The following is a 13,564-nucleotide window of genomic DNA, read 5'->3' as shown; positions in this document are numbered from 1 at the left end:
ATATTTATCTTCATTTTACATAATTTTCATTTTTAACTATAATATATATACCCTAGTAGGTGTTCGGCATAAAGATGTGATGTAAGAGAAAAATAATACTAGTGAAATTTCAAAAATCTTGAAAGTAAATCAAGTTAGTGGTTAAAGTTTAAAAACATTATAATGAATATATCGAACAAAACGACGTATAATGTTGAGTTTTGGTACCTAAGCTTATATATCCTTAAGGGTATATTCACTTTTTCTCATATATATATATATATATATATATATATATATATATATATATATATATATATGTGTGTGTGTGTGTGTGTGTGTGTGTGTGTGTGTGGATTCAATGAGGAAACCATGTAAGCAAAGAACCAATTTTGACTATTATAGAACAATTTCTTAACACATTATTTTCTCATTAATCTCTTCTCAATTCATTAATCGACATATATACATAAATACGTGATGTGGGCCTTAGGCCTTTGCATACAATACGTATGGGTTATAAGTATAATACAAAACATAATACTAAATAAGTCCATTAACAGCTCAGCAGTTTGAACAGGAGGTAAAATACGGGCATTCAAACTAGACTAAAAATCCAAACATAATGACGATGGAAGACTCTTCGTGAAAATATCAGCATATTGAGAGGATGAGGTCACATGAAGAACCCGAACATGTCACGTAGCAACCTTGTCTCAACGGAAGTGAAGATCTATCTCAATATGTTTTGTTTGTTGATGTTGAACCGGATTTGACGACAGATACATGGCACTAGCATTACCACAATACACAATGGTAGCATTGTTAGGGTGCAAAGTCATGCTAGGATGTAGTGTTTAGGCTTTCCTCTTTGTATGTGTTAATGGGTTGAGTCTTTCCTATAAATAGGAAGTGAGTGACTCTCATTATGTAAGGGAACCATTTGGAGTGTTAGACTAGAGAGAGAAATTGTATACAAACTCATTTGTATAATCTTTCTAGATCTAATAAGAGCTTACAAAGATTTATTTACTCCTTGTGTTCTTGATTTTACATGATGATTCACTAGATCTTTCTAATTCCGCACATGCCATCAAAATCAACACCACTACAATTGGTATCAGAGCGGGTGTTCTTGATTTGATCAAGAATTGATCCTTGATGGCTTTATTGATTTGGTGATTCTTCATGTTCTTATTGATCTTTGTGTTTTGAGAGTGTTTTGTGTTCTAGAAATCGAATTTTTCTTTGATTTGATCCATAATTCGACTTTCTCTCTCTAGAATACTTGTTTGTATCACTTTATCTCTCTAGAAAATCCATTCAAAATCACTTTCTCTCTTTAGAAAATTTCAAGTTCTTGTAATCATGGAGAAATGGATGATACGTAGTGAAGATGTTCAAAGTGAATGCTCATTTGAATATCTTCTTTATAGCTTAACTGTTGGATTGATAAGTGAATGTGATATTGTTGTAAATGGAGAAAAGAATGAAGTTGGAGAATTAATTAGTTGTCCAATTTTTCGAACCAAACATTTGTTTGATCGTTTGATTACAACATATCAAAAGAGACGAAGAAATAGAAGAGATGGAGAAGTCATAAAAGGAATTTCTCGTGCTGAATGCAAATATGGAAGCAATAAACTTGAATATTATGCAGATTTTCGTGAAGCTCGGGATGGTGTTCTTGATGATGATGATGACGTTCAAGAAAATGGAGTTCAAGTTGATTTTCAAGATGAAAAAGTTTTTTGCTCGATTGGAGTTCAAACCGATGATATTTTGTGTTCTTGTGATTCGTTTGAAGGATTGATTCCTTATCGGAAGCCGGTGGTTCAAGAAATTCACAAATATCAAACTCCAAAAGATTTGATTCAAACTCAAAATGTTCATGTTGTTGAAAGTGGGTTTGTTCATGAACTCAAGTCTTCAAGATGCAAAAAGATGAGAAAGAAAAAGAAGAAGAAGATGAATCGGAAGAACAAACGGGTTTACTCACAAAAATCGTCAAATGTTGTGAAGCCAAAATCCATGAAGCAAATTTGGGTTCCAAAGCAACAATCTCCAAAGGTTGCATTGAATTTGAAGTCAAAACCCAAAAGTGTTGGTGGTTCTTTTGAAGATGTTCTTGGATCGACGAAGAACACGAAGAACGAGTTGTACATCTCGCATGGTGGGTGGTACAATGTTCGATTTGGAGATTTTCTCATTCCGACAAAAGAACCAAGATCTTCCAAATTTGATTCGTTCGTTGAAAACGGAAGTCGATTCGTCAAAAAGATAACTCAAATTCTCAAATGGATTCCAAAACATCCATGATTTCAATTCGTATTTTACGTTTTTAATTTTTGATCGATTTGCCTCATTGGATCAAATTTGTTTCAACCCCATTGTTGATCCAATAATCTTTGTAAGATCAATTACCAAAATCAAAATCAATTTTTTTACTGTTCATCTTATCCAACTTTAGTCCACTCAATTTTTCCATTCGTTGATTCGATTCAAGATTGAGCCCAAATCTGAAAATCCGTTATTGTTCACTTAATTGAGCCCATCATCAAATAGAGTCGACATTTCTGTGTTCGTTGTATGCCGTATTCAACTTTTCGTTTGTTCTTAGTTCAGAAATCTCGTTCTTATTTTATCAATCTTATCGATCGATTTGGATTTGTTTGAGGATATAAACTTGTGAATCGGTTTTCTTCTTTTTGTCTTCTATCTCTAAATCGATGAGGATCAAGTTTTGGATAAGAAATTGAACAGTCAATCTTTGATTTTGGTGAATTTGTTCAAAGAACACTTGAATGATATGAAGAACAGTTGAAGAATGTGTGAAGAACTGTTGAAGGAACACATTTTGATCTAAAATTGGCCATTAGATTCATCAATTTCGTGTTCATAGTTCGTTGACTCTAAAAAGTCAAACTGTGAAAAAGATGAGATTTAAGAGATGAATCGATGAATTAGAGGCTGAAATTTGTTTATACAGGTTGTATTTGGGATGTGGATGTCGAATTCTAGTTTAATTTAAGTTTAATTTTGGAATTGGTTGGGAGTGTGTTCTTGATGACGAACACTGTGAGGAACACAAGTTTGTTCTTGTTTTCATCTTGAACGAAATTTGAAAATCGAATGTTTTGAAGTTGAATTCGTTTTGTAAAAAGGAATGATTCAGTGGATAAAGTTCGATGACTATACTCCTAATGTGATGTCGATTTGATGAATTGAAGTCAAACTTTTGTTCAAATACTATATTTTTGTTCGCATAAGGGTCGATTTGGGATCGACTGGGTTTAATAGCAAGGTTCGTTATCCTGATGACGAACTATTGGACTCGTTAATTGAGTGTTCGTTCAAAAGTCGGGCTAGATGTTGATGTTTGCTTCAATGGTTTGGGAACGAAAAGAACTTGGATTTGGAACGAATCATGAATGGTTCGACAGGAAAATTATTGAATTGATGAACGAATTGGGAACGAACTGAGATCGATGGTCGATGATTAAGAACTGAAAGGGAAGGCCTTGGAAGTTGATTGATAACAAAGGCTGCGAAAATAATTTCTATGGTTTGAGGATTAGTTCACGAATTATTGATAACGAACAGAAGAAGCAAGTTAGATTGTTGAAATGCGAATACTAAAAATTTTGTGATTGATTTGTGCGAGTTCGCATCTGCATTTCCATAAGGATTTCGCATTTGGTGAGAAAAATGTGTGGTTAATGGTAAAACAAGATTCGCATATTGATTTTGGTTCGCATATTGATTCTGTTCGCATATTGATATTGTTCATCATACGAGTTCGTGAATTTGGGTCTGGATGTCAAACTTTCGCATTTGGTTACTTGGGATAAAGATGTGAAGTTTTCTTATACATGGTTCGCATTCATGATTCACAAACGTGCGAAGAATTAAGATGCGAAGTATTTCACTGTTAGTGAATTGGGGAAGAAGAAAGCAAATAGTTTCGTATTTGGCCCCTTATATTTTCACGAAATGGCAAAATTAGCCCAGTTTCGCAAGTTTGAAGAAAATGCAGAAATTTTCAAAACGAGTACTTGCAGTTTCGCATTTTTGGCAACAAATACCCAACTTCGCAAATGGGTAATAAAAGCTGAGAAATTGCAGAATTTTCAGTTCTGGTCCTTGTAGTTTGTGCGAATTTACACTTTATGCCCGGTTTCGCAAATGGGCTAGAGTTTCGCATATTTGACTTTTTTTGACGCAACGGGTCCCTGCAAGTTTCAGAAAGTGACAATTTCTACCCGGTTTTTGAAAAATCTTGCAACTTTCACCTAAAAAGTCAAAAAATTTCATAAATTAGAAGTTTTTTGTGGCTTTTTCGTGATTGTTTTTCCGTGCAAGATTTTTGGTGATTCATTTTTGGTACACATCAAGGGGGAGTATCGTGAAGACTATTCCTCGGGCGCTTCTCATCCTTAGTGGGTTTTATAATCATTTTTTGATTATAAAAAGGGGGAGAATGATGGGTATTCGACGCTTCTCGGGTTTGTCGAATATTCATTTGCGAATTTGAAGACCGGTGTTACTTCGAAGGGGAGTTTGGTCTTAATCGCGCTAGCTCGTTGGATATTAAAGCCAGACATCCAATCCGAACTTTGAGGGGGAGAATGTTAGGGTGCAAAGTCATGCTTGGATGTAGTGTTTAGGCTTTCCTCTTTGTATGTGTAAATGGGTGGAGTCTTTCCTATAAATAGGAAGTGAGTGACTCCCATTATGTAAGGGAACCATTTGGAGTGTTAGACTAGAGAGAGAAATTGTATACAAACGCATTTGTATAATCTTTCTAGATCTAATAAGACCTTATAAAGATTTATTTACTCCTTGTGTTCTTGATTTTACATGATGATTCACTAGATCTTTCTAATTCCGCACATGCCATCAAAATCAACACCACTACAAGCCTTATGTGGAGAATAATGTAACTCAAGAAGTAAATTGCGTATCCAAGACTTTTCAGAGACCTCATTAGGAACCCCACGGTATTTGGTTTCAACACTAGAGCGAGAAATAGTGGTATGCCGTTTAGAGGACCAAGATAATAGATTGTGCCCTAAGAACACACAATAGCCAGATATAGAACGTTTAGTGATCGGGCAACCGACCCAATCGACATCAGATTAAGCAATGATGTCATGATTAGAGGATCTATAGATCTGAAGACCATGATGAATAGTACCTCGAACATATCTAAGAATGCGTTTTAGAGTATTGAAGTGAGGCACTCGGTAACCATGCATGTAGAGACACACTTACTGAACAGTGTAGGTAAGATTTGGTTATGTAAAAGTCAAATACTGTAATGCACCCGCTAAACTGCGATAGAGAGTCAGATCAGCAACCAGAGGACCAATATCATCAAAGTTAGAAGAAAGATCAGTAGGAGTGGTGGCATGTTTATAGTTCATCTATATGCTCGTTCCAGAATTTCATGAGCATACTTTTGTTGTGATAGAAAAAGACCATCAGGAGATCGGGAAGCAGAGATGCCCATAAAATAATGTAAATCTCCAAGATCTGTCATGGCAAATTCCGAGCTAAGAGTAGAAGTAATAGATATCAAGAGATTAGGCGAGGACCCTACGAGAATAATAGCATCAACTTAAAGAAAAAGATATGCAACATGAGACCCGTGCCTATAGATAAACAATGATGAATCACACCTGTTGTTAGTAAAACCAAAACGAGTAATAAATGCAGTAAAGCGTTGAAACCAAGCTCGTGGAGCCTGTTTGAGACCATAAAGTGACCGCTGAAGAAGACACACATGATCCGATTTAGATTGGTCACGAAAACTAGGAGGTTGATTCATATAGACAGTCTCATGTAAATTACCATGCAGAAACACATTCTTGACATCAAGCTGATGAATAGGCCACTTATGAGTAACCGCAATGTTGAGAAATGTACGAATGGATGTCGGTTTAACAACTGGACTAAATGTCTCACAATCAATACCGGACCGCTGAGCACGTCCATTCGCCACAAGATGTGCTTTATAACGAGACAAGGAACCATCCACATTGAGCTTCTTCTTAAACAACCAAATGTAATTAATGACATTAGTGATAGCGGTTCGTGGAACAAGCACCCAAGTGTTGTTCGAAATAAGTGCAGAAAATTCTTCTTGCGTTACCTTGAGCCAGTGTAGATCCCGAAACGCTAGTAAGTAAGACCGAGGAATAGGAGAGGAGGCAAGATGATAGGAGCAGCATGTAAATTTAGACAATCAATTGGTTTTGTTACCATGTTGTTTGCAAGTCACCATGAGATGGGAAGATAAGGAGGGAGGACGAACCTGATAAGGAGGAGGACGAGAGACCTGTGAGGAAGTGAATTCGAAATGAGGCGCCACCACACTAGGTGTGTCAACGTCGAGCAGATCCACAGCAGGAGGAGATGCTTGAATCGAGTCAGCGGTTGTGGGCTCGTTAGACCTGGGATGACCCAATTTAGGAGATGGAGTGGAAAAGTGATTAGAAGAATGAGCGGGTTCAGAATTGGCCAGAAGAGATGAGGTTGAACACTGCTTGGGCGTCGGATTGGGTTGGGCCGAATCAGACGTGAGCTCAGACTCATGGATGGGTCCATTGAAAATGGCAGGCTCGATATCGTTGATAGAGGTAGACACATGTGGTTGTATGTAACCAAAATCAGATGGGACATCAAAGTGTTCAAGGAAGGAATAAGAGGGAGCACGATCCGGTGTCATAGAACCATATAGAAAAGTTGTTTCATCAAAAATCACGTGGCAATAAATTATTATTTTTTGAGTATCATGATTTAGGCACTGGTATCCACGATGATTGGTACAGTACCCAAGAAACACGCATGGTGTAGAATGAAAGGACAGTTTATTTGGGAAAACATAAGCACCCAAAAACCTGATGATGATTATAGGTGGGTTTAACATGATAGAGTTTATGAGTGGGAGTATCATTAATGGTGGAAGATGGAAGAATATTAATGACTTGTTCGGCCATTTGAAGAGCTTTGACTCAGTACCATGGTGGAAGGCGAGCATGAAATAAGAGGGTACGAACGATATTATTTATAGATCGTAACATGCATTCAGATTTGCCATTTTGTTGAGACGTGTGAGGACACGAAAAACGCATATGAATCCCATTAGTGGCATATAGATTTTTAAATTGATTGTTGTTGTATTCTCCACCATTATCACACTGAAAAGCTTTAATGTCAGTTTTGAATTGATTTTAAACAATAGAACGAAAGTGAACAAACTTGGAAAAAAACATCAGATTTTACACATAACGGATAAACCCAAAAAAAATGAGAAAAATCATCGAGAAAAATAACATAATATTTAATTCCACTAATACTTGTGATAAGGGATGTCCACACATCAGAATGAACCAAATCAAAAGGAGCAACAGAAATAGAGTTTGACAACGTAAAAAGTAACTTGACATGTTTACCCATTTGACACGACAGACAAATACTAGTAATTTTACTATTATTGGAACACAAAATTGAACGCCTATCAACTAATTTCTTGAGCACATGACAACCGGGATGTCCAAGACGCAAATGAAAAATAAACAGAGTAACGAAAAGAAAAGCTTGAGTAGAAGGGGCGGTAACAGGGTAGAGATAACCAGTGCTATCACATCACATGAGAAGTTGGTTGGTTTGGAGGTTCTTCAAAGTAAAACCAAACGGGTCAAATTCAATAGAAGAAACATTATCATAAGTGAAACGGAGAACAAATATTAGATTTTTAATAATTTGAGGAGTGATAAGAATGTTGTGTAAAATAAGAGGACGGTAAGGATTGGGAAGGGAAGAATGATCAATCTTACTTATGGGAATGGAGGATCCATTACCTACTAAAACAGATGAAGAAAATTAGCGCAATTATTAAAAGCAGTTTTTAGTATACAATGATTTGTGTGCAGATGTGAAGTTGCCCTAGTATCCATCTACCACCCATCATTTGGCGGGGGACTTAACGACATAGCGTTGAACATCTCGGGTAGAGCAGTGGGCTGAGGGTCGGTGGGTTGCACGTATGCTTGGGTTGGTGGGCCTATCGCATTAGGTGGGCCAAAAAAATAGTGATGATTCGGATGGGCTGGAAATGGTTGTCCAATTGGAGGTGTTGAATTTGGTGTTGGGCTTGGCAACAACCCATTAGACAAGGAAGATTGAGCCGGATTAATTGGGTACCACCCAAAATCCCAAGTGCTTGAGTTTCCTTGAGTTCCAGGAGCCAGCGATGAGGGGAGATGTTAACCAAAAGATGAGCGACCAGAATTATAGTACCCACCCGTGTTTCCACAACCACCTCGGCCTCCATGATATTTGTAAAACGGGCGGTTGGTGGTGGAGTTATGTGTCTCGTTAGCGAGAAGAATAGTAGGCGAAGATGAATTATTGGAATGGGAGGGCGGATATCACGAGCTTGATCAAGCTCCATCTGTTCTTCCTCCATGACAAGAATTGCACGAGCCTTCATGAAGTTTTCAGCAGTGTCAGAATACCGAATAGTGTTGACAATGGACTTGGATTTTTGAGTGAGGCCGCTCATAATGTACGATACAAGATTGCGTTCCGGTATAGAGGATCCAAGATTTTCTAGCATATCCGAAATTCCTTTGATCTTAGTACAATAATCATTTACTGGTAATTCACCCATGGTAATGTTTCGTAGCTGATTCCTGAGTTGCGTGGCTTTGTGTTCCTTGTTGGTGCGAAATAACTCCTCCAATGTTGTCCAAAGACCATGGGCACCCGCCTTCTTTTTAAGAACCATCTGAAGCAAGGATTAAGACAAAGTGTTGTAAATCAAAACTTTACAATAGAGTCAATTTTATTCCATTCTTTGGGATTAACCGCAAGTTCTTTTTCCTTAGGATCAGAAGTGGTGCGTTTTTCAACAGGTGGGAGAAGGTGATCATCTACACCAAACCTGATACAGTAAGTTTCAAATAGTTCACGCCATAAATCATAGTTCATACGATCAAGATCTAACACAAGAGGGACAACATTCTTGATGTTGATAGTAGAGGAAGATTTGTTATAGTCACCTGACATGATGATAGTGAAGAAACGAAGAAGAAGAGAAGATTGATGAGAAGTGTTGCCGAAATTGACAAGAGAAAGGAAGAATCAACTAGGGTTTGTGTGATTAGGCTGATACCATGTTAACACATTATTTTCTCACGAATCTCTTCTCAATTCATTAATCAACATATATACATAAATACATGATGTATAATACAAAACATAATACTAAATAAGTACACTAACACAATTGATTAGGTGCCTAAACAAAGTTGTACATTTAAAGCTTAGATGGATCATAGTAAAAAACTCACAACTTTTTTTATAATTTTTTTATAAAAAAAAAACGAATATACCAAAAGTCTTAATTTTTTATCATCTTTTCACAGACATTTATATTGATATATAAAAAATATTTTTTTTCGAAAAAAACTCACTTCATTTTGTTATTTTTTTTACATTTACGATTAGTTTTTATTAAAAAAAATATATCAAAATTAATAATTTTTTTTTCTCTTTACCTAGACATTCATATCGATGTAAATTTTTTTTTTCACTTTGCTAGTCAGATTCAAACTGTGAACAGACTGTAAATCTGTTTAGTATACAACTTTGTTTTTGACATTCACAATGTGAATCTGACTTATTATTTCAACACTTTTATCATTCACAAATTAATTTAGTGAAATTTACATATGAATCGAAATATATTTCTTTGTAGTTTTATAATATTTTAACGTTTTAATTATTCATAATATGGTTTTGTAAAATTCACAAGTGAACTTAATCACACTATGAATCAAAATTGTATATAATTCAATTTTTAAAGATTCATAATGTGATCGGAGTTACTATTATTCACAATGTGAATTTGAATTGTATATATATTTTAACTTTCAGCATTCACAACGTGAATTTGAGTTACAATTTTGATTTTTTTACATCCATATCGATGTTTATTTCAAAAGTACCAAAAATTATTAATTTTGATATATTTATTTCTTTGATAAAAAAAAATGAATCTAGATATTAAAAAAACTAACAAGACGAAGTGTGTTTTTATGAAAAAAAAAAAGTTCAATATTTTTATACCAATATGAATGTCTATGGTAATAACATAAAAAAAATTATAAATTTCGGTATACTCCATTTTTTTCAATAAAAAAATAGTCATAAAAATAAAATAAAATAAAATAAAAGTGGTTTTTTGTTATGATTTTTTGCATATGCGTTCAACCTCTTAATATGCATCTCTTTTTTGACCTTGCTCATTTTCTTTCTAATGGCTAATACTGGTTCTTTGGTAGAGGTGGCAAAAATTGACACGACACGAAACCTGACACGAACCCGACACGAAATAAACGGGTTTGGGTAAGATATTTCAACCCGTTTAAATAAACGGGTTGACACGACACGACACGAAAATTAAATGGGTAAGGTTAGGGTTGAGAATTTCAACTCGAATATGACTCGAAAATGACCCGTTTTATTCATATGCAAGTATTTTGAATTATTTAAATAAACTAGAAAGATACAAAATCAAAACCATAAGTAAAAGATAGCCTTCGAATTGAATTGTTTTATAATGTTGAAATGACTTAGCCGTTTATATCAAGACTTCATTTCAATTTTTCCATTCTCTCCTAAACTACCCAGTCTCTTTCACCACTATCGCATCCTCATGACCTTTGTCATCCGCCTCCCCAACTCCCATTCTTTTAATTTTGTCATCTGAACTTCCTATGACTTCATCCATTCTGCCTTCAAATTATTAGTTTTTCCTTTCCGCCTACCCAACTCCTACTCTTCCAACATGCTTAATCTTTTAACCTCACATGACACGACATATTTTGAGGTATAGCCCTAACCCGAAACCTGACACGAACTCGACACGAAAATAAACGGGTTGACACGACACGACACGTTAATTAAATGGGTCGGGTTAGGGTCAAGCACTTTCAACCCGTTTAGTGTTTCGACACGACACGAACCCGACACGACACGACACGATTGCCACCTCTATTCTTTGGTTCCATTGTTTAAAATGGTTACTTGTTGAAATATATATATATATATATATATATATATATATATATATATATACACACAGAGAGAGAGAGAGAGAGAGAGAGAGAGAGCTAGGTTCAGGTATTTAAACTAATTATTGTGTTATTGTATAAATAAATGTAGGTCAATAATTTCAAAAGGGTAAATGTGTAATCATACATTTAATTATTTATGGTAAATATATAAATCAATTAATATCCCTTTAATTTAGGAATATCAGTTTTAAAACCCCCTCCCCCCTAAGAGAGAATACAGATCCGTTGTGTTGACCGACGAAGCCAACGTTCTCACTTCTTCTCCATCTCATAGCTGCTAGCGCCGTCGTGTCGTTGCTGTTGAGGACTTCGATGCCAAAGAAAACGTCCTTGGCCACTGTTTCATTGCCGCCGACAACAACTAGCGTGGTTGTAGCATCTGTTGCTGTCCTAAATCGCCGCCTTTATCTCCTGTTTCATCTCCACAGATGGTGACCGGAGTCCGCCACTACTACCCGCCTCCTTGTGTCACCACCGTCGCTGCACGGCAGTAGGTGGGTGTTGGTGTTCGTTTTGTTTCTTTTTTACCATATGCTGATGTAGGTTGCTGCTACGTTCAGGTTGTGTTTATGCAGGAGTTTTGTTTGATCAGCCTTCTTCTACGATAGTCGGTTGTGACATCCCCATTTTTCACGGCCAGAAAAGACCGATTTGTTTATGCTTGTTTTTAAAATCAGAGTATTCTTTTAAAGAAAACAGTTGTAGAATTTGTTCCCAAAACAAAATATGATAATAACTTATCAAAACATTTCTCAAAGAGAATGTATTTTCATTTAATAATAAAACTTCGGGATGTCATGTTCCGATACAGACATATAAGCATAAACAGAACTTACATTTAATTACACGATTGATTTATATCTCCTTTAAATCTCTCTGTGCAATATGTCTTCGTATTAATACCTGTGATACAAAGAAAACTGAATGGGTCAGGCCTGGGAGCCTGGTGAGCATATAGGGTTTTCATCCCACAATGTTATATCATATATTTATAAATATAGAACATTCAAACTTGCACTATTTCACCATATAAAGGCAAATCTTAACCCACCCCATTGATCCTCACAATGACACGATCTAAACTCTCGCATCTAATATTTTTCCTCTTTACCTGATCCCTACTCATGGATCTAAAACTATCCTCTTCACCCGATCCATACTCATAGATCTAAAACTACCTGATCCATACTCATGGATCTAAAACTACCTGATCCATACTCACGGATCTAAAACTACCCCCTGATCTGATCCATACTCCCGGATCAATAATTGTACCCAATCCATACTCCCGGAATAAGGACAATTAACTGTACCCTAATCCTGATCTGATCCATACTCCCGGATTAATAACTGTACCCAATCCATACTCTCGGACTAGGGACAATTAACTTAGTCTTAATCCATACTCCCGGACTAATAACAATTTTTATCTCTTTACCTGATCCATACTCCTGAATCTAAAATTAACCTGTTGGTCTAATCCATACTCGCTGAATAACTAGACCAACAACAACAACATCGGGGCCTCTCATCTGTTTATCACACATCAACTATCTACCCATGTTCTACCCAACATATTAGTAGATAAAATATATATTTTTATACAAAGTTTAAACCCTGTATAACATTCTCATTCAATACCTATTCCACATAACGGATGAGGCACACCCACATAACACGTATTTCATAGAGAATAAATCAGTTCTATGAGATAGAAGAAAGTGAATATACATTCACACACATAACAACAAAACTATACACATAACACGTATTTCGTATAAAATACTTCATAATTATGCGTTAGAAGAAAGTAACTACACACTCACTCATATAAACAACAATATACTTAATACACTCGAACCATACTTGTATTATTATCGTGTTTATGAAAGGTAGTATACACTCACTTGATTAGAAGATGATCGGACAGCACTACGACTTGCAGAAGTAGTATTCTCCGGTAGATCTGGAAGATCTCTACAAAAATCGAACTTCTCGCGGGCAGAGCTTCGGCTCGGGAATCGCACTTCTCGGGATCTCGGAAGTGTAAAACTTCCTGCTTAACTTGGATATGAGATCCGGGGTGTCGGGGTGGCTTCGGGGGTTTACACGCAGAGCTTCGGCACAAAAACGAGGAGAAATGAGCAAATAAACCCGGAACCCTCGCATCCTATTTATAGGAGGCTGAAGCCTCGCAGTACGCGGGGCGTATTGCCTTACGCGGGGCGTAGGACTCCGGAATCGTCACTGCATGCGTCATCCGAAGAACTCGAGTGCGAGGCGCGTCATGCTTCGCGGTACGCGGGGCGTACGCCAGTATGCGGGGCGTACTTCGAATCAGATTGCTGACTCCTTCGGATATACATCCGAATTAAAGATTAAATTTAAATCTTAATTAATTAATAAACTTCGGAAATTCATATCTTCTTCATACGAAC

This window comes from Lactuca sativa, chromosome 1, assembly GCF_002870075.4.
Source record: "Lactuca sativa cultivar Salinas chromosome 1, Lsat_Salinas_v11, whole genome shotgun sequence".
Taxonomy (NCBI): domain Eukaryota; kingdom Viridiplantae; phylum Streptophyta; class Magnoliopsida; order Asterales; family Asteraceae; genus Lactuca; species Lactuca sativa.
This window is presented reverse-complemented; position numbering follows the sequence as displayed.